The following is a 14056-nucleotide window of genomic DNA, read 5'->3' on the forward strand; positions in this document are numbered from 1 at the left end:
GAAGTGCTCCAAGTGCCATCCTGCCGGCGATTAACATTCTAGCCGGCGGTAAGGCTTTTCGGGGAGATTTCCCAGGTCTCAAGCATTCTGGATAACAGGTCTTATTTTTTTTATCAGATCAACAGAACGTGCAGAACAGAATTTACACATGTCCAGACACATGGAAGGTCAGGACATGAACTGCAGAGTGAGCATGCATCCCACAGTAGTGATGTGTGGGTCAGCCAGGGACTCGCGGGCTAACTGGCTCCTGCACAAAATCTTCAGCCTAGCATTGCCGGCTTCCGGTGCCTACATTTATAGACTCGTGCCAGCCCCGCCCATTTGTGACATCACTGCGGGGCGTGTTGGGTGCGGATCTGTAAATAGAGGGGGAATGGCAAGTTGGGCCGGGTGCAGGTTGGGAGGGGGCGGGTTAGGGATGCGAATTTCTCGACCCACACACCAGTAGCCCCAGCACTAATATGTAGGAGGGTGTTTCGGTCTCCCAGGGTCCCTGACAGTGCCCCCCCCAGGAGAAGTTCAATTTACAAATAACTTTTATTACCGGAAGTGCAACGTTTTGGGGCAAGCCCCTTTGTCAAGCTTGACAAAGGGGCTTGCCCTGAAACGTTGCACTTCCGGTAATAAAATTTTGCAAGGTTTTCACCTGCATTCACATCTTGTGTGCCAGTGTGCCTTTTCTCAGTGTCTTAATAAACCCACCAGATAAATGGGAAAAACTAAAAAAGGCACCTTTCCATGTCTTAACTGTATATGCTGCTCCTCGATTATGAAAGGCAATATGGTTAACCATCCAACTAAAGGTACCCCCCTTAAGTTAAAATATTTTTCTACCTGTGACACCAAATATGTTGTGTACATGTTGAAATGTCCATGCGGCATGGCGTATATAGGACAAACTATAAGATCGGTGAAGGTGCGAATTAAAGAACATAGGAATGATATCAGAAATTTCAAAATTGATACAGCCACTGATACACCTGTCTCCAGACATTTCCATAATCAAGGTCATAATTTAAGCCAACTCAGATGGCTGGTTCTTGAAAACATAATTCACCCCAAAAGAGGTGGAGATATGAAAAAAATGCTGGGACGAGAGGCATACTGGATTAAAAAAATGAATACAATGGCCCCTTTAGGTTTGAATGACTATTGGAGCTTATCTCCCTTTTTGTAATTTCAATGATTGATACATGTATCTTTTTCTTTCACAGATACTGATTACTGCTCTGATTTAGAATACATAGTTTGCAAACAGTGACTTTAGAAAATGTCTAAGGGTAAGATTTACTGATAAACATGAGTAATTTGAAACAATGTAAATGAATAGGGCAGTTGTAACAATGTACTCTATAGGCAGGCTCTTTTATGAGCAGTTCCTTCAGGTGTTTAGGGTAAGGACACACTGGACGATTTGTCACCAACGTTTTAAAAAAGTAAATCGCGGCGACAAGACGATCGTCTTTTTTGAACAGACGATTCACAGCGACTATTGGCACAGAGCGATTTGTATCCCATTACTCTGTGCGGTACGTGCTCCACCCAAACCGGAAATGGTTTGTGCTTCCCGCTGTAACCTGGCGTCTTTACGTGCTTGCGTTCTTGCGTCATTGCGTTCGCATTGTAATTTGAATACAATTGCTGCTACTTATCTGTATGTGTGTGCGTGTCTAGGAGATTTCAGTGCTTTTCTAAGTACATGCTATTTCTGATAAATCGCTTGGAAAAGGGTCTCAGTGCGTTTTGGAGCTACAGGCGATTCACAAACGCACTGTGGGCACAGGAGCTGGCGTCTTTCATTTGGTTTTGTTTAGAGACAAAACGAGCGATATGTCGCTCCTTACCCTTATACTTACTGTTTTTTATTGTATGTGCAGTTTGATTTTATCGCACCATTGGGAATTCCCTGGAACAAAATGCACAATTTGCTTACACAATTTTGACACGATGGACGGACTTGGAGGTTACTACAATTTTTGATCACATCAATTTGAACTTTTAACTTTTTTTATGGATTTTATTGTATTTTTTACATTTTATATACCCAACTGGTGATTTATTAAGAGCCAATTTTAAGGGTTAAATGTGATGCACAGATTGAAGGGCCTTTGCTGCCCGAAACAGGACGCACAATAAAGTGCTGATTAGCAGGTATTCTGCTGTTTGCCCTTGATTTCCATATCCTATGATTGAACAAATAGCAGTTAGGCAGGCTATATATAGATTTAAAAGATTGAACTTGATAGAAATGTGTCTTTTTTCAACTTAACTCACTAGCTTACTATGAAAGAGATCCTACAGGTTAAATAGTACAGGAGTACAGGAGAATATAGCTGTTAATGAATACATAATGGCAAAATGAAATCCTGGTAGCAATGATAAATCAGTATGGGATCTTAACGAGATTATTAACAGTAGGACATCCAAGGAACTGCACCCACAGGACAACATATCAGAGATGGCTATTAATTAATGTATATTTTAAAGCTTATTGTTTGACACCAATTAAATTCAGAGCTGTAGAATGCAGAATGTATCCCCATGTTGTAGATTTGTGAGCTGATGTAAGGAACAATTTGGAAATTGTACAAAACATGTCTCTAATTCCAACGCCAAAGCTCATCTGAATTCAGGGTTCTGATACCAGAAGCATTATTTCTCAGGCTGCTGAAAGCAATGCATATTATTGGATATTATTGAATTCTATAGTAAAATGTCAGCATTCTCTGAATAACTGTCTAATTCATTTATACATTTTGCAATAATAAAATATGAATATAAAGCTAATGCTATTACATGAATAAATCAAGCTTTATTAACACTAGATCATTACATGCAGAGGGATGGCATGCATTAGATCATCTTATTCAATATACAGGTATATGATCCGTTATCAGGAAGCCAGTTATCCCAAAAGCTCAGAACTGCAGAAAGGCCAACTCCCATAGATTTATTTTTACTAAAATAATTACAATTTTTAAAATGATTTAATTTTTCTCTATAATATAAAAACAGTAGCTTGTACTTGATCCTAACAAAAGATATAATTAATTATTTTGAAGACAAAACAATAGTTTAGTATTTATTTAATGTTTCAATTACTTTTTAGTCTTGGGTGGTAACACATGCTGAGATTCTGGGGAGATTAGTTGCCCATCGACAAATCTTCTCTTCTTTGGGCGACTGATCTCCTCAAAAAGCTGAATGTAAATCACCGGCGGGATGGCACTCGGAGCAATTTGTTTTCGGATGTTGCCTCACGAGGAAAATTAAGTGCTCCAAGTGCCATCTTGCCGGCGATTTACATTCTAGCCATCGGTAAGGCTTTTCGGGGAGATTAGTCGTCTGCTGTGCGCTGGGCAACTAATCTCCCTGGAATTTTAGCGTGTCACCACCCTTAAAGTATGCAGATCCAAATTACAGAAAGACCCCTTATCCAGAAAGCCCCAGGTCCCAAGCATTTTGGATAACAGGTCTTATTTTTTTTTATCAGATCAACAGAATGTGCAGAACAGAATGTACACATGTCCAGACACATAGAAGGTCAGGACATGAACTGCAGAGTGAGCATGCACCCACAATAGTGATGTGTGGGCCAGCCAGGGACTCGCGGGCTAACCGGCTCCTGCATAAAATCTTCAGCCTAACATTGCCGGCTTCCGGTGCCTACATTTATAGACTCGTGGCAGCCCCGCCCATTGTGACATCACTGCGGGGCGTGTTGGGTGCGGGTCTGTAAATAGAGGGGGAATGGCGAGTTGGGCCTAGTGCAGGTTGGGAGGGGGCGGGTTAGGGAATGCGAATTTCACCAGTAGCCCACAGCCCCAGCACTAATATATAGGAGGGTGTTTCGGTCTCCAAGGGTCCCTGACAGTACCCCCCCCCCCAGGAGAAGTTCAATTTACAAATAACTTAAAAATCACCAAAAAGCTTTAATTGAAGTGTTGCCTAGAATCAGATTTTATTACATCAGGCAAAATTTATTTTTTTGGTTTACAACCCCTTTAATTGGGTGCAGCTTTCTCTTGCTACCAAAGCGATCCATTTATTCGGGCCACCTGCCAAACATATAGATCAGTGATCATTTACCATACATGAGGTTTGCCTACAGTATGTCAACTTATGCCCTGTGCCTTAGTGATGTGCGGGTTGACCTGGGACCTGTGGGTTAACTCACAGGTCAGGTGGGTTTGAGTTGAAATTTGGACAAACATTGCGGGTTAATGTTGGGTGCAAATTAGAATGGAGAAATGCGCTCCTCCTATGCTACCGAAGATATCATGTCTAGATACTGTACTTGTGCAGAGGTAGTGTATGGAGAGGGAAGACACTGGAACATATGGGTCCTACCATGGCAACATTTTGCGGGTTAGGGTCGGTGCAGATTAAGCTTAGTGTTGGGTCTGGGTTGAGTTTTTCATTTGGCGCATATCACTACTATGTGTAATGTCCGCTGGCTCTAGTTCATGGTGCCTCCTGATGGACACATAAGGAAGAGGCATTTAAGGTGAGACCCAAGACATGCCCATGTGCTACCCCTTCTGTATTCTGTACTGACAAATGAAGAGGTAACTGCCCAGATGCATTTTGTTAATGAGCACAATTGTACAGTGGTGGGAAGGTGACACGTAGACAAAAACAATTGTGCTTTGTATCTTGTCCTCTTTTTATAAATGAGTATTTTGCTCATGTTTACAGATACACATCCACATATTTTATTTTGACATTATTCAGCACAGTGTAGTTCTGCCACCTATTCTGAAACAAAATATCAGCCATACATTCTCTGTTACTCTTCTTCTAAATTAAGATCATTGGATTAAGTGTTATTTGTACCAGCGAGGCCGATAAAATACCAGGTGGCCACCTTAGCACAATATATCTAGCAGTTGTGAAATGGAAAAACCAGAGAAATTACATTTTCTTTTCAAATCATCTTCACCCCTTTTGTATTTTTGTTATTTATCTACATAAACATCAGAAGGCATAGCACAACAGCTTGAGATCCAGCATGAAAGCTCAAAGGCTACTTTGGGCTGCGATATCTAAAACCGGAAAAAAAAAATATTAAAGTTGGCCGTGGAGTCGACATGATTAAAATGCTGACAATTTCCTGCTGTGAAGGTGGCTGACAGCTTGGCTTAGCGCAATACACTAGGGCACCACGTTGTCTTTTAGCTCATTGTCTTCAAAGTATTTCAGGAACAGAACCGTTTCCGTAGAGACTGGTGACATTTACATGCAGAGAACAAGGGACAGGTTGCATTTATTTGCAGTTGTTTGGATATTACAACTATTGTACTGTATATGATGTGAATCTTTCTCTAACATGTTATGCATAGTAAGAATTAGAGTCGGAAGCAGAGCAGGGGAAAAAAAGCAGTTTCAATTCCTTACCGTTTGTATCTTGGCTCGTTATCTATTAGTCATCTTCAGAGAGAATCAATTTCAATACAATGCCTGTTAGCATGGAGGGTCAATTGCAAAGGTGTCCAACATACACACTGGTAGAAATATAATAATCATTTGGATGTGAAATCATATTCAGTATATTTTGTTCTTATCATTTTTACTGTGATGACAAGAATATATTTATTCAAATGGATATTGGCTCTTTAGTAGCTAGATACACTTTGTGCCATTTTGTATCTTTTTGTATTGGCACGAGATCAAAATGACTGTAAGAAAAGTATTTTCAGTTGTATCTCCATGGAAGCTGTTCTAAAATACAGTTGCTGTATTATGTAGCCCTTGTTCTCCCAAAAGAGCAGCTATGGGGGTTCAGAATGAAATCCCTAAATATGTAAAGTCTTCATGCTAGACAAGAATCTGTGTATTTTTAAACAACCTCCAACAGAAAAAGACAAATCATAAACCACAAAAAGAGGGAGATGATCAGCAATAAGATTTGCCCCATAAAGAAAAAGCATCATACAGTTCACCCACACCTCATTGAAATGAAAGCAATCTATATTGGTAGAAATACATGAAATTATATTGCACCTAGTTCCTTATCAAACATGGATCATGATTAGAGATGGAGATTTGGCTGGAATCAACTTAAGTTTTAGGGGCAGATTTATTAAGGTTTTAGTTGTAATTTTCGAGTTGTTTGTTTTAATCCAAACTCACATTTTCAGGTTACAAAAATAAACAAAAATTTTTCAAGATTCAGTATACTCCGACCCTGGAAATAGCTAGAATACAAAAATCCACCATCTACAACCTGTCGAAGTCATGTCGGAGTCAATGACAGAGGTCCCTTGAACTATTTGAAGATGTTAATAGCCTTCATGATGTTTGAAGTTTTTTTGAAGGGTTTTGCCTGAAAACTCAAATGATTTGAGCGATGCACGTTTTTTTGCCGAAAACTCAATCAATTCGAGTTGCGCAACTCTAATTCGCAGAATCAAGTTTTTTCTTAAATAAGATATCTTTCGAGTTGTGAGTTCATTCGCGGTATAAAAACCGCTAACATTCAACCTTTGATAAATAACCCCCTAAATTTCAGTATTAGGGTGCTTTTCATTTGGTGCAAGTCAGTAAATTGTGTAGGGGCCACATACAAAGGCAGGCCTGTCAGTGACATGTCCTGGCTGTTGATAATTCCAGGGCTCCCTTTGCACCTTGTAACCTATGCAGCAAAAAGTATAGAGTGGTGTGTATGTTTGTGAAAAGTCATTTCATGGAGCTGAAACCCTTTCTTGGCACACTTTCACAGGAAAGGATCACACTCGTTTTTGCCTGTTGGAAATCCAGCAGACCTGGCCTCTATGCTTATGAAAGATACTGGGATTTACTGTTCAGTGACTCCAAGTAGTGGGCACTGAGGAGTACGCCTTAGGGGAATTCCACTAGAAAATTAAAGGAAACTATACCCCCAGAGTGAATACTTAACCAACAGACAAAGACATCGTCATTAATTGGCTCATGTGACTTAACATGTATGTGTTCCCTTGGTTTGTATGTGTGCACTGTGAATTGTAAGATCCCAGGGGGCAGCCCTTAGTATTTAAAATGGCAATTTTCTATTTAGGATTACTCATTGGCAAATACTACTAAAAAGTATATATTTTTACAAAAATGGTTTATTCAGATGAAGCAGTATTTTACATATCAGCTGTTTTATGTTATATATTTTTATAGAGACCTACATTGTTTGGGGGAAAAGTTTTCTTTTAAAACAGAAAGCTTTGCAACAGACAAATCTAAACGTTATACGTAGATAGAAAAGTGAACAGTATTTGCTATGCAATCCTACCATGGGGCTATGATGGGTATATATGACTCTCAAACACAAAGTGCCACACGTTACATCGGATGAGATATGTACTGTAATTGCACATTTCAGTCCCTGGTAATGCATACTGTCCCTAAAAGCTCTCAACACCCCTAGGTAGAGCTCCCTGCCCCCATAATACCTATCCATGGACAAAGGCAGTGGTTTCCAAGTAGCAGGCTCACACACACACCTTTCCTTAACCAGGAGACCACACACACTTGGGCTTTTCAGTTTCACACAGTGGGGACTCACAGGGCTTGCAAAGTGGTCAACGGGCAGTTGGACAGGGAACAGGAAAGATCTTTCTATATGGAGCTCTAGGCCGTACCTCCAAGCCAAGCACACCACAGCCTGTTGCAGACATGTTTTCTGTGTTCCTAGTCAGCTCACTCATTTGCTCCAAGATAATATACCCCATCTTGCCTGAGACTTCTTTTTATTTAATCATAAGACTCCAGATCAGGGTTGGGCAAAGCCGACCGGGCGTCCTAGGCAACCCGGCCAACCACACCACCCCCACCCCCGAGTGAGCATGGAGAGGTCAGGGGAGAGAGACTAAGCAGCAGAATGAGCACAACAACTGAACTAGGGGTAGGCAGAAGACAATTTAACAGGTACCTGCCCAGTTCCCCCCCATCGTTGCACCCTAGGCAGGTGCCTCTTCTGCCCACCGCCAGTTCCGGCCATGCTCTAGACTTCTGTTTTCATCAAAATGTATTTGTGGAAACCAAGTCCCCATTTTATCTACATCCTTCTGTTTTAAACTATACACCGAGATCTGCAGCCTATTTCAGATTTGTTTGGTAATACTCATGTTTCAAAATGATATTAAAGGGATACTGTGGGAAAAACTTTTTTTTTCAAAATTAATCAGTTAATAGTGCTGCTCCAGCAGAATTCTGCACTGTAATCCATTTCTCAAAAGAGCAAACACATTTTTTTATATTCAATTTTGAAATCCGACATGGGGCTAGACATATCGTCAATTTCCCAGCTGCCCCAAGTCATGTGACTTGGGCTCTGATAAACTTCAATCACTCTTTACTGCTGTACTGCAAGTTGGAGTGATATCACCCCTCCCTTTTCCCTCCCAGCAGCCAAACAAAAGAACAATGGGAAGGTAACGAGATAAAAGCTCCCTAACACAAGATAACAGCTGCCAGGTAGATCTAAGAACAACACTCAATAGTAAAAACCCATGTCTCACTGAGACACATTCAGTTACATTGAGAAGGAAAAACAGCAGCCTGCCAGAAAGCATTTCTCTCCTAAAGTGCAGGCACAAGTCACATGACCAGGGGCAGCTGGGAAATCGACAATATGTCTAGCCCCATGTCAGATTTCAAAATTGAATATAAAAAAATCTGTTTGCTCTTTTGAGAAATGGATTTCAGTGCAGAATTCTGCTGGAGTAGCACTATTAACTGATGCGTTTTGAAAAAAACATGTTTTTCGATGACAGGATCCCTTTAATGACGTAACACATATACAGTTTCTTCATGGCAACTACAAAGCATTGTGGGTAATAAAGTGCTGCGCCTATTTACTTAGCATTACACATACACACAAGCATCACTGACTACAAACACCTTCTATTTGCTTTTAAGTAATACAGCTCAGTTATATAGGGAGAGGTTTATGGATGGCAGAGCAAGAGGAACTGAAGGCACTAATTCAGTACAATAACCCTAACAACCAGTGAGACATATATATTACTAAAGTGCAGTAGTGAATTGCTGATTGATTGCTATGGCTTGGTACACCGTTGTACATCAGCACCTTCATTAAAAAAGATATTATAAACATGTGCCACCTACAAATACTACAGTTTCTAGCTGAAGCTTCACAACACTCCCCTTTATACCACATGCGCCATTGAATGAAGCAAAGGCATTTTAGATCTTTAAATTAACAGGTAACATCGAGACCTGCTGTAATTCCAATTTAATGAAAGCCTGGAAATTAAATTACTTGCACTTTGAAGGCAAATTAACGTTATTAAGGAATTGCAAAACCTTTCTGTGATGCGATTACATAATGAGATTGAGGATTCTTCTTTTTTTATCATCTGTACATTAAAATTGTGGTTTTATTATAATATCTTTTAAAGAGAACATGCTTTACCATAAAAATTATTGAAATATAAACCCTGGATTTTCTTTTTTTGAACAGTGACAGATATTTTCTTTATTCACATAACAGCACTTATACTAAAAAGGAACAAATACAGACATCATGTATCAAAGTCAGACCAAAGCTGATCTGAAGAGGGTACTCTCAGAGATAGAACATAGCAATGGACTTAATGCCCCTAACAGCAAAGCCTTTTTTTGTCAGCTGGAAGATGAAAATGTTTTGTGTGTTTTTATATTTTTCATTGTAAAATTACTAAATCTCAAAATACTTTAAATCCCCTGAAGCAGATTCTTTATAGAGATCATGTTTCACAGTTGGTTGAAGTGACCAATCTTTATTTTTTAGAATTACAAGAAGCAAAGCATTAGCCCAGATAAAGATATAAACACTTTAAAGAGCCTGGGAAACAGAAATGGACAAGAAGAAAGTCAACCTGACATTTTATCTCTACTGGTCCATTACAAGATATATCACACAGACTTGTCTGTAAAAAGCATAACACTAAATACACCAAGCCACAAAGAGCTCTGACTTCAGAACCATAAAACTAGAGCTAAAATCACAAGTCAGAGCTTCAATAAAATTCAGGTATCTGTTATTCGCAAACCTATTATTGGAAATACTCTGAAATATGAAAATGCCTTTTGCCATATCACCCTATTTAAACAAACAATTTCTAGTTTTTACTTTTTCACTGTAATAATAAGATAATATGTAATACTTGATTAAAACTATGCTACCATAATGCCATGCTGGCTAAACAAATAAACTTAATATACAGGCAGGCCATATTACATTAAGGGAAGCCACTTTTTATGCTGGCACCAACCAGAAAGCCCTAATTTGTATACATTGCATATATAGGTATGGGGGGTCTATTATCTGGAATACTTGGGACTGGGTTTTTTCTGTAATTTAGATGTCCGTTATTAAAAAATATTTAAACATTAAATCAATCTAATAGCATTGTGTGCCACCAATATGGATGTATGCAGCTTATTTAGTTCAAGCTCTGTTTTATTATTACAGATAAAAATGTAATTGTTTTTATAAAATTGTACATATTTGCTTAAAATAAACTCTCTGATAGAGTCCTTCGCAGGTCTGTTTTTGCAGACCCACCCATCCTGTACCCATCTATCCAACCAAACTCGCACTAGCTTAACCGCATTCCCTTCTCTACACCAGACCTGCCCCTGGCATAAGAGTCACATAAACTGGAAGTGATGTCACTCAGATCGCTTTCGACAGGATAAAGTAAGTTATCCTTTTTCCCAAATGCCCTCTTACATTTACCTACCTCCTGCTAAAGGATGTTCATGGCCTGCCCACATGGTCAGGCGCAAGGAATATTCTGATGGGCTGGATACCCTATACACTGCAAACTCTATGGGACATGGCCTACCTGTAAATCTGAGCTTTCAGGATATCGGCTTTCTAGATAACAGATCTGATGCCTGTATAGTAAAAAGCCATTCAGTTAATATGAGAGGGATGGGTGATATGTTACTTGGTTCTAACTGCAGGAGATGACTTACTAATGTGTTTTACATTAAAGTGAATAGAGATGTTTTTATCTCCATAAAAAGCAGTAGTAGCAAAACCGCTGTAAACATCATAGCCGTTACTCATTTGAAGAAATTTAAAAATATACTGAATGTATAATTCAATAGTTAATAGTTTCCTTTACAGAGTAAGATTTCTTTAGAGACCTCAGCTGAACATAGCCGTCTAACCAAAAGTGTTGGTCACAAGTAAAAGCTGAAGTAAAGAGTACGTTTATGGGTTTGGTACCTGTGGGTTTGCCACAATAATGCAGGTATTTGGCGGTAGTGGAAAAGAACTGGAAATGTCAGTGTAAGGCTATAGTAAAATGACTGGCACCGTTACTCTCACCTAGTAGCTTTACCCCAATTTATGCTCCGGATGAGACCTTGATTCTCAGGGGATGAGGTGAACTTATTTATTAAAGAACATGATCCACAAAGGAGTTCAATCAGAAATAAGCAGGAAGATAGAGCATCAGTGGATAGGCATATACTCACAGTACCAATGGTCAGTGTAGACTCCGCAGGATAAGATGAGAGAGAATATACAGCATAGACAGAGGAACTCCCAGCTTTCAGCCTTTACGCTAAGCAGACCTCCTGAGTATCTCTCTAAACCCTGGCTCACAACTTAAGGGGGGATGTAATTAAAATTCGCAAGCGTTTTTTTAAAATGGTGTTTTTGCAAATGTTTAGCAGTGCTCTCAATGTGAAATCAAGCAAAAGTTTAGCGTTAATACCTGCTCTGGACTTTTATTAAATATTTTGATGCAAAAAAACACTTTTTAAATTAAATTAAATTTTATTATATTAAAATTAAATTACATATTCTGGGAGTGTTCGCAAAAGCCATTTGCCCGCAAACTTTGCAATGAAGTCGTTGAGTCTTTAATCAGTCAAAAAGGTCTTAAACATGGTCACTAATGTCCCCAATTTTCTTAGCACAGTTTTTTTGTGCTAACAAAACATATAACATCCCCCATAGTCCCTACTTCTGGGCAATTAGTACCCGGGATCCTAGTCCTACTCAACACTCCTCGGTGGAGCCGGTGCTGCTTGGATAAATAGTCTTGACTATCACTCCTCGAGTGACCTATAAAAGGGAGTAGCCTGTCCTTACTAGACCTGACCTTGTCCAGGTTCCACTTCACCCTTCCTGTCTGGGTAAGGGAACCAACAAAATATACCCTAAGCCTGTGTGCTTAGCTTATATATTATAACACTATGCCATCTAGTGACTAAACTGGGGAAAGCTAGGCGTCATGCTTTGTCCCAGGAAGTGGAGCCCAGCTCCTGTATAACTAAGGGGCCCTTCTGTAGCCAAACTTTAGCGGAATGCAATATAAATGTGGAATACATTCACCAGTCCCATGGTTCCAGGTCTCAAAGTAAGCTTCTCAAAAATATCTAACGGTGCAAAATCCTAAAGCTCCAAAATTGTATACGTTACCAAAGATACATTGAGACTCGGTTTGCCCACTGGGTCGCCCCATTTGTCTCCTCCACAGATTCTGTTTTCAATCCAATGGCTATTATGTTGGACAAGGTCTTGGGTCCGTTGACCCGGGAAGTCCCCTCGTATATTAAAGATACGGGCCACTTTTTGGAAAAACTTAAGCTACTGGCCACCTTTTGGAAAAACTTATTTTACTGGCCACTTTTGATGTGGCCAGTTTATACATATCAGTACCCCATGGTGAAGGGATTGATGCTTGTGCTTGGCTATTGGGGGAAAATGCAAACAAATCTCATTTTTCTTACATGCACTGGATATAATATTGCAATGCAATTACTTCACCTTCAACGACCAGTTTTATTTGCAGCTCCATGGGATCGTGATGGGGTCCAACATCACCCTGTCATATGCTAATGCCTTTTATGGCTAAGCTTGAAAATCAGCACATTTATCACAATGTGGACTATGCCAGACATATGCTGTTGAGAAGGTCCAGTTTTTGGATGTACTTATATACAAAAATTTACAAGGTGGTGTTGATACATCAGTATATCCAAAACCAACTGATCGCAATCAGATTTTACACTTTCGTAGTAGTCAACCACCACACACCAAGAAGTCAATACCTATTAGGATTGTCATTCCTTCTTTTTGTCTGTATTTTTGTTTTCTTGTTTTCAAGAACAGTAGCTGTAACAATAAACAAGATGCTGCCCTGAGCCTTTAGCTAGGAGAGCAGATTAAAGAGCAGTGTGCGGAAAAGCAGGCACTTAATGAGCAGCTCCAGACCAGACCTGTAATATTTTTTTGAAGATAGTATAACATAGCTATATGTGGTTCCTATTTTTAATAGCACTTTGTCAATGGGCACTTCTTCCATATCTACCGCACTACTGTGTTTAAGGACCACTAATACCTTATTACAAGATTATGAATTTAAAACTAAGTGGCCCATTTAAGATTGCTCATGCTCATAAATTAACTAATCATGAGTTTTGTGCCAAAAAAACCTGGCTGATTTTCAGAATTTTTCCCAAACTTTTGAAACAAAGAAAGACGTTGGCAGTTGCCAAGGTTTTTTTCAGCATGAAATGCTGCATGATTAGTAAACTCATTGGGGTTTCCAAATAGCACGAGCAGTCTGAAACTGGCCCCTTAATCTTCTGTTTGGTCACCCTGCTGTAGTTCCAAGAATATCAAGAAAATAATTATTCACCCCCCAGATCTTGTCTCTCATTTAATGTGTTTGGGCCTCTCCAGGGGACATAGCACCACACTTTTGGTCTACTTAAACACTCATTAAATAAATACCCATTGGGAAACTGATAATTTTTGCAGTTTTTAGAATTTGGTTTCTTTTTGGCTCATTGTTTAATCGTGCAAAGTTTACCAGATGTCAGAACAGGTGAATTCTAGAAATTGGAAGGCAGAATATAATTTCTGGAACCTAGATCTTGCTAGTTGGCATGCATTTTAATCTTTCACAAAGGTAACCCACACCTTTCAGGTGCAAAGCTGTTTTTATTTTACATTCTGTCCAAATTCCAACTTTACGTGAATTCAAGCAAACTACACAGAAATCTGTTCCTGGCTTAAACATTGAATTAATTAGCTATTTTTTTTTTGCAACTC

The 14056-nt window shown here is 39.4% G+C and overlaps 1 protein-coding gene across 1 annotated transcript in view; it reads left to right on the top strand.

The window, feature by feature from the left end:
• baiap3.L (BAI1-associated protein 3 L homeolog) overlaps positions 1–14056 on the top strand; it is a 186195-nt gene that overhangs the window by 57896 nt on the left and 114243 nt on the right. The gene's annotated exons all lie outside the window — the stretch shown is intronic.

Source organism: Xenopus laevis, chromosome 9_10L (assembly GCF_017654675.1).
Source record: "Xenopus laevis strain J_2021 chromosome 9_10L, Xenopus_laevis_v10.1, whole genome shotgun sequence".
Classification (NCBI taxonomy): Eukaryota; Metazoa; Chordata; class Amphibia; order Anura; family Pipidae; genus Xenopus; species Xenopus laevis.